Consider the following 13508-nt stretch of genomic DNA (forward strand, 5'->3'; position numbering starts at 1 on the left):
CTGATGAGTGTTTACAAGCTTTTGAAATTTTAAAGGAAAAATTGGTTACCGCTCCAATTATAGTCGCTCCAAATTGGAATTTAAATTTTGAGCTCATGTGTGATGCGAGCGACTATGCAATCGGAGAGGTATTAGGCCAAAGAAAAGAGAAAAAATTTCATGCGATACACTACGCAAGTAAAGTTCTTAATGAGGCTCAAGTTAACTATGCCACCACTGAAAAAGAATTACTTGCGATAGTGTATGCGCTTGAAAGGTTTAGGTCCTATCTTATTGGTTCCAAGGTCGTAGTGTATACCGACCACTCGACGATTAAATATTTGCTCACCAAACCGGACTCGAAGCAAAGGCTCATTCGTTGGATCCTCTTGTTTCAAGAATTTGATGTTGAAATCAAAGACAAGAAAGGATCAGAAAATTTGGTGGCGGATCATATTATCTCACTTAGTTAATGTGGAGGTTACCGCTTCCAAGAAGGAAATCCAGGAAGAGTTTCCTGATGAAAAACTTTTCAAAGTTCAAGTTAGGCCGTGGTTTGCGGACTTTGCAAACCACAAGGCTAGTGGTTTGGTGCCTCCCGACCTAACTTCGAACCAAAAAAGGAAATTTCTCTCGGATGCTAAGTATTACGTGTGGGACGACCCATACTTGTTTAAATTGGGTGGTGACAACCTTTTAAGGAGGTGTGTTACTGGCGATGAAGTGCAAAGCATTCTTTGGCATTGTCACAACTCGCCTTACGGCGGACACTACAATGGGGTAAGAACGGCCACTAAAGTCCTTCAGTCAGGATTTTATTGGCCTACTATTTTCAAAGACGCAAACGCCCATGCGCAAAGTTGTGATAGTTGCCAAAGAAGTGGTGGGATTGGTAAGAGAGACGAGATGCCTCTCCAAAACATCCAAGAGGTTGAAGTATTCGATTGTTGGGGTATCGACTTTGTTGGACCATTCCCACCCTCATGTGGTAATGAATATATGCTTGTGGCGGTTGACTACATTTCTAAGTGGGTTGAGGCGATTGCCTCACCTCGGGCGGATGCTAAAACGGTAATCAAATTTTTGAAGAAAAACATCTTTTCCCGTTTTGGAACCCCCCATGTGTTGATTAGTGATGGAGGGTCACACTTTTGTAATGCACCGTTAGAAAGCGTTTTGAAACATTACGGTGTATCACACAGAGTGGCGACTCCGTATCACCCACAAGCAAACGGTCAAGCCGAAGTCTCTAATCGTGAGATTAAGAGAATTCTTGAAAAAACTGTGTCAAATTCTAAAAAAGAGTGGTCGCTGTAATACCTCAAAATTCCCCCCCTCATTCATACATTCATTTTTAGGTCATTTAACATTTCATATTGCATTTCATCATGTCAATCGGAATTAGATCCAAGAAGCTTGAATATCATCCAAGACACTTTGTGGGTCCTATCTGGGTGATAAGTCAACACAAGGGAATGGCTTGAGATACTTCTAACATGTTCAAATGGGGTCTATTCATCAGTCAAAATGTTAATCTTGAAGGAGCAAAAGTTTGTTCATGAGCTGTCATGCTCGCTAGACGAGCAGAATGGGTCGCCTAGCGAGTCCCAAGAAAAGCCACCAGAATCACCTACGCTCAGAGGAATTTCTTGAACTGTCATGATCGCTAGGCGAAGCCCACGCGTTTTGAAAAAAAAAAAACGAAAAAAAAAAAAATATAACAGAAAAATCTTGGACTTGGACCTCTCTCTTTTGAGCCCACAAAGTCACAATAATCAGGTTATAAATTCTAGACTTCCATCTCCCAAAAAAACCCTGGGAAAAAGATAGTGAGAGAAGAGCTAACAGAGTTCAGAGCAACCTCTAGAGACTGAAAGGAACTCATCTGCAAAGAGCCAATTCCATCTCATATAAACCCTCAGATTGCTTTGCAAACCCAACCGGGAAATTCAATTTCATTCGATCTCTCCAATCAGGTTTGCCCTATTTCCACTACTTTATACTTTCAACCTGAAATTTTTGATACCCTTTTAATGCATTTGTTTGACAAGAGGTTTAGGCCTCCTACCCTTGGTTGCTTTTTGTGAATTTTAATGGCATGATTCATGTGGTTACATTTTGATTTGGGGCAACTCTTGATTGCACCCCATATTGTTTCTCTAACCTGTTTGTTGAGTTTTTGTGAGGGCTCACATGACTCCTGAAAGGATAGCTTGCTTGGCATTCCACTTTATTTGTGGGATACCATTTGGAGGTTTATTCCGATTACCTGTATTGACTTGCTTTCTTTGATGGTTCCAACTTGAGAGATCTCTGGGTTTCTTATTACTTTAGTCGCTGTTACTCTGGATCTTTATCCGTGTGGTAGATCTCTTGATCCTTTATCTTTCCCGCATTTTACCACTTTCTTAGCTGGAAGGCCTCAATAGGAGGCAATGTTTTCTTTTGTTTGTTTACTTTTGTGCCCAAAGACCTCCAAGAAGAGGCACCAGTGCTAAAGACCTCCCTGAAGAGGCAATTGACGGATAAAAGGGATTAGTAATCAATCCCCCGTTATTCAGTGTGTCGTTCTTTATGCTCGCACTACGTGTCGATGCTTCAGAACAAAAGCCCAAGATCTTTTGTCCGGTCAGTCAGTGGAGAGGGTTCCACCTTTCTGAATCCCCACTTTTTGTCATGAGCTCACCCTGTCCAGGGTTAAGAGCTATGAGGTCTTATCCTCATTATCCGTTTGATCTGCTCACCCTGACGTTCAATGTCAGTGGTTAAAAGCCCATTTGATTACCTTTTTCATGGCTTGTTTATCGAGGTTGATATGACCCCTCTTGACTAAAGCCCTACCCATGTATGTTTGAGCCCCCTCGTTGGTGCGTTTACTTTATGCATATTTGTTTTGTGTGGTGTGATCGTCTCCCCATAGGATTGCTAGGCTTCGTATAGTCTCTCATTTGCATGTCAATTAAGGTAGCACTGTTCCTTCGTCTAGGACTTCCTTTTTTGCATGAGCATTCCTAAAACACAAACAAAGTCATTGATTTTTCTTCTCCTAAGAACACGTTAACTCCTTCTACTACAGGCGAGTAAGTCTCCAAAGGTCGAGCATCCGGTAGATTGCGTAGTAACGCCGTTCACCTAAAAAACACACCCTTTAGACAAGAACAACAAGCGTGGATCTCGTAGAGTACTACAGATGCATAGGGGTGCTAATACCTTCCCTTCGCATAATCGGCTTCCGAACCCAAGATCTGGTTGCGAGACCTTGTCTTTTCCTTTCCTTTTTCCAGGTTTACTTCGAGCGTTTCCTTTCCCTCCTTTGGGATAAATAACGCGCGGTGGCGACTCTTCTGTCATTTCTTTCTCGCTGGTTGTTTTTTCACATCTCCACTTTCAGGTTGTGACAGCTGGCGACTCTACTGGGGACCCTGGTTTCCCTAAGCGAGTCCCTCCTAGCTTTTGTAGGTTGTTTGTTTATTGGGTGTTCATTCTTTTGTACAGTTATTTATTTTTCAGCATTTACCTGCTTCATTGCATTGTGCACATATCATTGTTGTATCTGTTGACTCTGCTGTTGGTTTGTTTGTTTGTTGGGATGGGGTGTTCTATGAGAGATAAGCCCAACACACAGGCTATGAGTGAACTTTAGGACACCTAGGAATAGAGTGATTCATGGGAAGCGGGTGGTATGGCGCCACTTAGCGGAACATGGTATCACGAGCAGTTCAGATTCTGATGGGGTATTATCGTTGCATACACTTGGTGTGCATATGATGATATTCTTGAAAGGATTGTTTATCCTGCGTTTCTCTTGACCTTACCCTGGCCTAGATTACACCCGTGAGTGGGGCGGGAATGATCATTTATAGGTACTGTTGGTGACCATGTCCTGTTGGTGACTTTTGTTTGGTTCTTGTTGGTGACCGTTGGTTCTGAAGTATGGGTTCTAAGTTGATGATTGTGTTCTATGGTTCCCGGTTCCGAATTCATGCTGAAGTTCTGATCTTGTGCCTCGTGATATACAACCAACCAGCCATTGTTTCATCATTTTGCATCATAGCATGTTTATTTTCAAAAAAATGCATTAAAAAAAAGAGTTAACCCGCATTCATATCATTCACACATGTTTATCCATTTCTGTGGGGTTTATATCTTCTTCTTGATTCTAGTCGGGGTTTTCTGGTACTTTTAAAAAGGGATATTTTATCTGATGAGAGACTGGAATCAAGGGGTAGAACACCCTTTGGAATTGATAAACATGTCATTGCATTTGCATATCCATCAGCATGTCTTGCATAACAGGTACCGCCACAGTGTTCTCAGTCGTTTGGTGCTCCACTAGGATAGATGACTCAGGAATTCACCGATATGGTACCCGAAGGAATCAATAAAGAAGATGGAGATACTGATTGCGACATCGATAACTGGGTGCGTCTGAGGATCCCGGGTGAAGTCATCAACAATTGGTCTTCTAAGGAGATTGACCAAGTCACTTTTCTGGAGGAGTAATTTTCTTTGTTTATTCATGCATGTCCAAGTCTTACGTTCCGCCCAGGGCGTAATGACTCATTGTAGGGCTCATCTATGTGGATACTTGCATTTTTTATCATAAATAAGGGACGTCTTTTTGCATTCAAATATTTCGTTCACTGTCTTTCTATTTTTGCAGTTTTCAAAAATCAAAAAAATATTTGGCAATGTTTTATTTAGTTTTCACTTCTTGTTCACACTCATAAGCACATACCATCACTCATGCAGATGCACGTCACCGGATCCTATTGATAACGGTTCTGCTATGGCTCACTTCGACTTTGAAAATCCAATCTTTCAAGTTGAAGAAGAGGGTGATGAAGACTGTGAACTCCCGAAAGAACTTACCAGGTTATTAAAATAGGAGGAAAGGGTCATTCAACCACATCAAGAGTCTACTGAAGTGATTAATCTCGGCACCGAGGACGCCAAGAGAGAAATCAAGATAGGGGTTGCTTTGGAAGATAATGTGAAGAAAGGGCTGATTGAATTGCTGCAAGAATATGTTGACATCTTCGCTTGGTCTTATCAGGACATGCCAGGGCTTGACACAGATATTGTGGTACACCGTTTGCCTCTCAAAGAAAGTTGTCCTCCGGTCAAGCAGAAGCTCGGAAGAACAAGACCAGAGATGGCTGTCAAGATAAAGGAAGAAGTGCAAAAACAGTTGGATGCAGGGTTTCTAGCAGTTACCAATTATCCGCCATGGGTTGCAAACATCGTTCCAGTACCTAAGAAGGATGGAAAGGTACGGATGTGTGTCGACTACCGGGATCTGAACAGAGCTAGTCCTAAAGATGATTTCCCATTACCTCACATCGACGTTTTGGTGGATAACACAACTCAGTTCTCGGTATTCTCCTTCATGGATGGCTTTTCTGGCTATAATCAAATCAAGATGGCACCAGAAGACATGGAGAAGACAACATTCATAACCCCATGGGGCACCTTCTGCTACAAGGTGATGCCGTTTGGTCTGAAAAATGCCGGAGCAACATATCAACGAGCGATGGTGACTCTTTTCCATGATATGATTCATCATGAAATCGAGGTTTATGTTGATGATATGATTGCCAAATCTCAGACAGAAGAAGAACATTTGGTGAATTTGCAGAAACTGTTTGAGCGTTTGAGAAAATTCAAGTTGAGGCTTAATCCGAACAAGTGTACTTTTGGGGTGAGATCTGGAAAATTACTGGGTTTTATTGTTAGTGAAAAAGGGATTGAGGTAGATCCAGCCAAAGTGAAAGCGATACAGGAAATGCCTGAGCCAAGAACAGAGAAACAAGTCCGTGGTTTCTTAGGGAGGTTGAACTACATTGCAAGGTTCATCTCTCACCTAACAGCCACGTGTGAGCCAATATTCAAGTTGTTGAGGAAAGATCAGGCTATCAGGTGGAATGATGATTGCCAAAGGGCTTTCGAGAAGATAAAAGAGTATTTGCAGAATCCTCCTATCCTTGTGCCTCCGGTCCGAGGGAGACCGTTGATTATGTATTTGACAGTACTAGACAATTCCATGGGTTGTGTTCTCGGTCAACACGACGAGACAGGTAGGAAAGAGCATGCCATATACTACCTGAGTAAGAAATTCACAGATTGCGAGTCGAGATACTCGATGCTTGAAAAGACATGTTGTGCACTTGCATGGGCTGCTAAGTGTTTGAGAGAATACATGCTGTCTCACACAACCTTACTAATCTCCAAGATGGATCCAGTCAAGTATATATTCGAGAAGCCAGCTCTCACCGGAAGGGTTGCTCGTTGGAAAATGGTACTGACAGAGTATGATATCCAGTATACATCCCAGAAAGCCATCAAAGGGAGTATTCTGTCAGACTATCTTGCTCAGCAGCCGATTGATGATTATGAGCCGATGAAGTTTGATTTTCCATATGAAGACATCATGTTCCTCAAGATGAAAGACTATGAAGAGTCAGTTGTTGAGGAGGGACCTGATCCAGACGAAAAGTGGACTTTGTTGTTTGATGGGGCTGTCAATGCTAGAGGAAGTGGAATTGGCGCTGTCATTACTACTCCGAAAGGTGCCCACATGCCTTTCACCGCTCGTCTGACTTTTGAGTGCAGCAATAATGAAGCTGAGTATGAAGTCTGTATCTTGGGTATTGAGCAAGCCATTGATTTGAGAATCAAGACTCTGGACATCTTCGGAGATTCGGCTCTAGTGATCAATCAAGTGAATGGTGATTGGAACACCCTCCAACCCAATCTGGTCCCTTACAGAGATTACACGAGAAGACTATTGACTTTCTTCACAACAGTAAAGCTGTATCACATACCTCGTGATGAGAACCAGATGGCAGATGCTCTTGCCACTCTATCCTCCATGATCAACGTGATTCGGTGGAACCACGCTTCCAGGATCAATGTGATGCGCCTCGACAGGGCCGCGTATGTGTTTGCTGCCGAACTGGTAGTTGACGACAAGCCCTGGTATCACGACATCAAGCGCTTTCTGAAGAATCAAGAGTACCCTACAGGGGCATCCAACAATGATAGAAAGACTTTGAGGAGATTGGTAGGCAGTTTCTTCTTGAACAAAGACGATGTGTTGTATAAAAGGAACTTCGACATGGTTTTGCTCAGATGCGTGGATAGACACGAAGCAGACATGTTAGTGCAGGAAGTTCATGAAGGCTCCTTCGGTACTCATGCTGGAGGACATGCAATGGCTAAGAAATTGTTGAGAGCGGGTTATTACTGGATGACCATGGAATCTGATTGTTTCAAATATGCTCGGAAGTGTCATAAATGCCAAATTTATGCTGATAAGGTGCATGTGCCGCCAAATCCTTTGAATGTGATGTCTTCGCCGTGGCCTTTTGCTCTGTGGGTCATTGATATGATTGGAAAGATTGAGCCGACCGTCTCCAATGGGCATCACTTCATCCTTGTTGCCATCGACTATTTCACCAAGTGGGTCGAACCAGCACCGTTCGTGAATGTCACCAGACATATGGTTGCCCGTTTCATCAAAAAAGAAATCATTTGTCGCTATGGGATTCCCGAAAGAATCATTACTGATAATGGTTTTAATCTCAACAACAAAATGATGAAGGAGTTGTGCCAGAACTTCAACATTCAGCATCATAATTCTTCCCCTTACCGCCCTAAGATGAACGGTGCTGTTGAGGCGGCAAATAAGAACATAAAGAAGATTGTGCAGAAGATGGTCGTTACGTACAGAGATTGGAATGACATGCTACCCTTCGCCTTGCATGGGTACCGTACTTTAGTACGTACGTCGACCGGGGCAACCCCTTACTCCCTTGTGTATGGTATGGAAGCAGTCCTACCTGTTGAAGTGGAGATTCCTTCTCTAAGAGTCCTGTTGGATGTCAAGTTAGACGAAGCTGAGTGGATTCGGACAAGGTTCAATGAGTTGAGTCTTATCGAAGAGAAGCGAATGGCAGCCATTTGTCATGGGCAGTTGTATCAGAGTCGAAGGAAGAGAGCCTTTGATCAGAAAGTGCGTCCTCGATGCTTCCAGGTCGGAGATTTGGTGTTGAAAAGGATCCTTCCTCCTCAGACAGATCACAGGGGCAAGTGGACTCCTAACTATGATGGACCTTATATTGTCACCAAGGTTTTTGATGGTGGGGCCTTAATGCTTGCAACTATGGATGGTGAAAACTTCACTTCCCATGTGAACTCAGACGCAGTTAAAAAATACTTCGCATAAAATAGACCCGCTGGACAGTAAAAAGAATAGTCCAGGAAAAAATGGGCATCCCGACGAACCAAGAAAATGAAAAGGTTCGGGCAAAAATTAGGGATTAAAAATGAAAAGATCATACACCCGGTAAGTTGAAAACCTGAAAAGGCAACTTAGGCAAAAATGGGTATCCCGGTGGATTGAAAACCCGAAAAGGGCGATCCAGGCAAAAGTTAGGGATTAAACGAATGACTGCGTTTTGAGTAGTTCTGAATCTCATCTCGTGTCAATGACTGGAAACTTTTGAAGGATAGGAAACAGTTCAATCACTCTTTTCAGAAAGTTGATCATCTGGAGGATCTTGAAGACGAGCAAGTCATAGCAGAATTGGAACCCAATAGAAATCCATTTCACATTGCCATTAGATTAATTTCTGTTTTTATCTTTTGTGCGATTACCTCTTTCCAGGGATTGCTTCCTGATGTAAATGCCTATTCAGAGGCCATTCAATCAATAAAATCATGTTATTCAGTATATCTCTGTTTTCATTTTCATTTTACTGTTTTGTTTGCAAAAATGACGTCCGAATTTTTGATAAACATTGCATCATGAAACATAAGAGCTTTACAGGTACATGCTTAATAAACATTTAAAATTGATGTAAATGTTAAGTGCTTTAGATCGTCTATTCAGAACAGGTACCCTCGGGGCATTTCCTTAAGGTTCCCAGCCGATGATCGCGAATGTTTTCCCCCAACAGTCAAAGTTGGTATCTTATCCCTGCAGAGCTGATCAGAGCATTGGATTCTTCGATCCCCAGCAGGCTCTCACTACTGTACCTCCCTCAAGCGGTGGTTTCAGATTATACACTCCCCAATACAGTTAACAGTGCCAGACTGTATATCCCCAGCGGAGTTGACAGTGCCAGACTGTATCTTCCCAGCAGAAGCGACTGCTCCTTAGAGTTCGATGCCAGATCGATAATCCCAATTCCAGATCCATGGTCTCTTTCCTTGAAGCAGAATCTCGGTACCGTATCGGTGTTAGCTTCCCCTGCACCACCGTCGCTTCCCCAACAACAGGTTTCCAGTGCCGTTCTCTCCCCAGTCAGAGTCTCGATATTTCGTCATTGCTAGAACACCGTGTGGCGGGTCATTTCCCCACAGAGTTCTTTGCGCTGTGCATCTCCAACAGCCTTGTCATGGTCCAGAAGATGGTGATCATTTCCCCAGCAGATTCTCTTGCCTCGGCTTGGCATTCTACCCAGCATTTCGCCTCCCTGCATGTAGAATCATATTGCATTGCATCCTCCCAAATCGCGTAGCATTTCCATTTTCATGGAGCATTACGCTATTGAAAAATTCAAACATACGCATGTAAAGCATAAAACATTCTCGGTATCCCAAGTGATAAGCTAGAAGTTGTTTCCAGTACTCAGACTGAAGATTGTTCATGACTTACCTTTATTATCCCCAGCAAGTGTCATTGGCCCATGCGCCGCCTCTATTATCTTTCCCTATTTCTACCGATGCTGACAGGCATGAAGTTTTTCCGATATTCAGACCGAAGTGGCGTTCAGGTCAGTTTTTCGATGTTCAGATCGAAGAAGTTTCCGACGTTCAGGTCGATGCAACTTGTGGCATTCAGGCCAGTTTTCTGGTATTCAGACCGAAGTGGCGTTCAGGCCAGTTTTCCGATGTTCAGATCGAAGAAGTTTCCGACGTTCAGGTCGATGCAACTTGTGGCATTCAGGCCAATTTTCCGATATTCAGATCGAAGTGGCATTCAGGCCAATTTTCCGATATTCAGATCGAAGTGGCATTCAGGCCAATTTTTCGATATTCAGATCGAAGTGGCATTCAGGCCAGTTTTTTGATGTTCAGATCGAAGAAGTTTCCGACGTTCAGGTCGATGCAACTTGTGGCATTCAGGCCAATTTTCCGATATTCAGATCGAAGTGGCATTCAGGCCAATTTTCCGATATTCAGATCGAAGTGGCATTCAGGCCAGTTTTCCGATGTTCAGATCGAAGAAGTTTCCGACATTCAGGTCGACGCAACTTGTGGCATTCAGGCCAGCCTCTCGGTGTTCAGACCAATATTAATAATCTCATATCGTCCGATGTTCATATCGAAGTTATTTCCAGTATTCAGACTGATGAGCGGCATTCAGGCCATGGTTATTTCTGTGTTACCATTTATTTTGGTATCCAGGTTAACATTCTTTTTCGGTATTCAGACTGACTCTTACCGTACCAGACGGATTCTTCTTTCAAGACCACCTATTTACCGATTCTGACAGGCATTGTTACTTCACTTCACTTCAGTGCAAATTTTCGGGCTTTTATTGTATTAAATCCCTTGATACCTCGAAAGTGCGAAAGCCGCTGCTATCTTCTTTTCGGGTCTCCAGTTGATTGAATAGGGGCAGCTGTAATACCTCAAAATTTGCCCCCTCATTCATACATTCATTTTTAGGTCATTTAACATTTCATATTGCATTTCATCATGTCAATCGGAATTAGATCCAAGAAGCTTGAATATCATCCAAGACACTTTGTGGGTCCTATCTGGGTGATAAGTCAACACAAGGGAATGGCTTGAGATACTTCCAACATGTTCAAATGGGGTCTATTCATCAGTCAAAACGTTAATCTTGAAGGAGCAAAAGTTTGTTCATGAGCTGTCATGCTCGCTAGGCGAGCAGAATGGGTCGCCTAGCGAGTCCCAAGAAAAGCCACCAGAATCACCTACGCTCAGAGGAATTTCTTGAACTGTCATGATCGCTAGGCGAAGCCCACGCATTTTGAAAAAAAACGAAATAAATAAATAAATAAATAAATAAATAAAATATAACAGAAAAATCTTGGACTTGGACCTCTCTCTTTTGAGCCCACAAAGTCACAAAAATCAGGTTATAAATTCTAGACTTCCATCTCCCAAAAAAACCCTGGGAAAAAGATAGTGAGAGAAGAGCTAACAGAGTTCAGAGCAACCTCCAGAGACTGAAAGAAACTCATCTACAAAGAGCCAATTCCATCTCATATAAACCCTCAGATTGCTTTGCAAACCCAACCGGGCAATTCAATTTCATTCGATCTCTCCAATCAGGTTTGCCCTGTTTGTTGAGTTTTTATGAGGGCTCACATGACTCCTGAAAGGATAGCTTGCTTGGCATTCCACTTTATTTGTGGGATACCATTTAGAGGTTTAGTCCGATTACCTATATTTACTTGCTTTCTTTGATGGTGCCAGCTTGAGAGATCTCTGGGTTTCTTATTACTTTAGTCGCTGTTACTCCGGATCTTTATCCGTATGGTAGATCTCTTGATCCTTTATCTTTCTCGCATTTTACCGCTTTCTTAGCTGGAAGGCCTCAATAGAAGGCAATGTTTTCTTTTGTTTGTTTACTTTTGTGCCCAAAGACCTCCAAGAAGAGGCACCAGTGCTAAAGACCTCCCTGAAGAGGCAATTGACGGATAAAAGGGATTAGTAATCAATCCCCCGTTATTTAGTGTGTCGTTCTTTATGCTCGCACTACGTGTCGATGCTTCAGAACAAAAGCCCAAGATCTTTTGTTCGGTCATTCAGTGGAGAGGGTTCCACCTTTCTGAATCCCCACTTTTCGTCATGAGCTCACCCTGTCCAGGGTTAAGAGCTATTAGGACTTCCTTTTTTGCATGAGCATTCCTAAAACACAAACAAACTCATTGATTTTTCTTCTCCTAAGAACACGTTAACTCCTTCTACTACAGGCGAGTAAGTCTCCAAAGGTCGAGCATCCGGTAGATTGCGTAGTAACGCCGTTCACCTAAAAAACACACCCTTTAGACAAGAACAACAAGCGTGGATCCCGTAGAGTACTACGGATGCGTAGGGATGCTAATACCTTCCCTTCGCATAATCGGCTCCCGAACCCAAGATCTGGTTGCGAGACCTTGTCTTTTCCTTTCCTTTTTCCAGGTTTACTTCGAGCGTTTCCTTTCCCTCCTTTGGGATAAATAACGCGCGGTGGCGACTCTTCTGTCATTTCTTTCTCGCCGATTGTTTTTTCGCATCTCCTTTTTCAAGTTGTGACAGTCGCAAAAATTGGATGAAGCGTTATGGGCATATCGTACCGCTTTTAAAGCTCCAATTGGGCTAACTCCTTTTCAATTGGTGTTTGGTAAAACTTGCCATTTGCCGGTCAAATTGTGAAAATCTAGTTGACAGACTTTCGATGTCACACTGGATGTTATGACATCCAATTCTGCGCAGACAAGAATGATGCAGAACTTAAATGTATAGTGCAGTAAATAACACAGAGAATTGTTTACCCAGTTCGGTGACAAACACACCTACGTCTGGGGGCTACCAAGCCAGGGAGGAAATCCACTATTAGCAGTATTAATTCAGGCCTTAAACCAACTGTTTAATTCTATCACTTAATACCTACCCAATGCAATTTCAATCTAAAACTAAGAGCTGAGTTCCTACTCACTCCCCCTCAATCACCACAGTGATTACAACCTTTTATTAGTTTAAAGTCAATGGCGAAGTAATACTTCAAACAACTCTTGATTGTGCTTAACAACTTTAATCAAGAAACACAGCACTCACGCTTAAAAGCTTAGAGTGACACAACAATTACAACTCAATGAACACCCCAGTCCAATGCAATCATCTAGGTGATAATTGCTTGGCTCACAAATACAACCTAATACAAAACACAATAAAAATACAGCTATGAAATACAATGATGTATTTAAAGCTTCACACTTCGAAATCCCTGAATTGCTGAAAGTAGGATTGCCATCCTTTTATACTGCAGCACTTGGGATTTGTACTTGTATTTCCTAAAATTAAGGTTAAGCAAGTTAACCTAATTTCCACATATTAGGGTGCTAACAAATAGGCTATTTGTTAGGTCCATTAATTGTAGCTCAGTTGTTAGTTTCCTGGATTTTAGCTCAGCTGTTAGATTCCTGAAAAATAGCCTGAGAAAAATACTGAAACAGAAAAACTAACCATCCTAGAATTTAGCATATGCTGTCAGGAATGAATGTCATAACATTCAGTTTGACGTCCAGAACATAGACCATATGTTAGGTCTGTTATTCTCCTGAAAACAGACTGTACTAAATGCTGAACTGTAAAAGACCAACCAGTCTATACTTCAGCATCAGCTATCAGAGATAAATGTCATAACATCCAGTTTGACATTTAGACAATGGCCCATATGCCAGGTCTGTTATTCTCCTGAAAAACAGACTGAAATAAATACTGAACTGTAGCAAAAAAACCAACCTGCATATTATTCAATATATGCTGTCAATGATGAATGTCATAAC

This window comes from Lathyrus oleraceus, chromosome 3 (assembly GCF_024323335.1).
Source record: "Lathyrus oleraceus cultivar Zhongwan6 chromosome 3, CAAS_Psat_ZW6_1.0, whole genome shotgun sequence".
Lineage (NCBI taxonomy): Eukaryota > Viridiplantae > Streptophyta > Magnoliopsida > Fabales > Fabaceae > Lathyrus > Lathyrus oleraceus.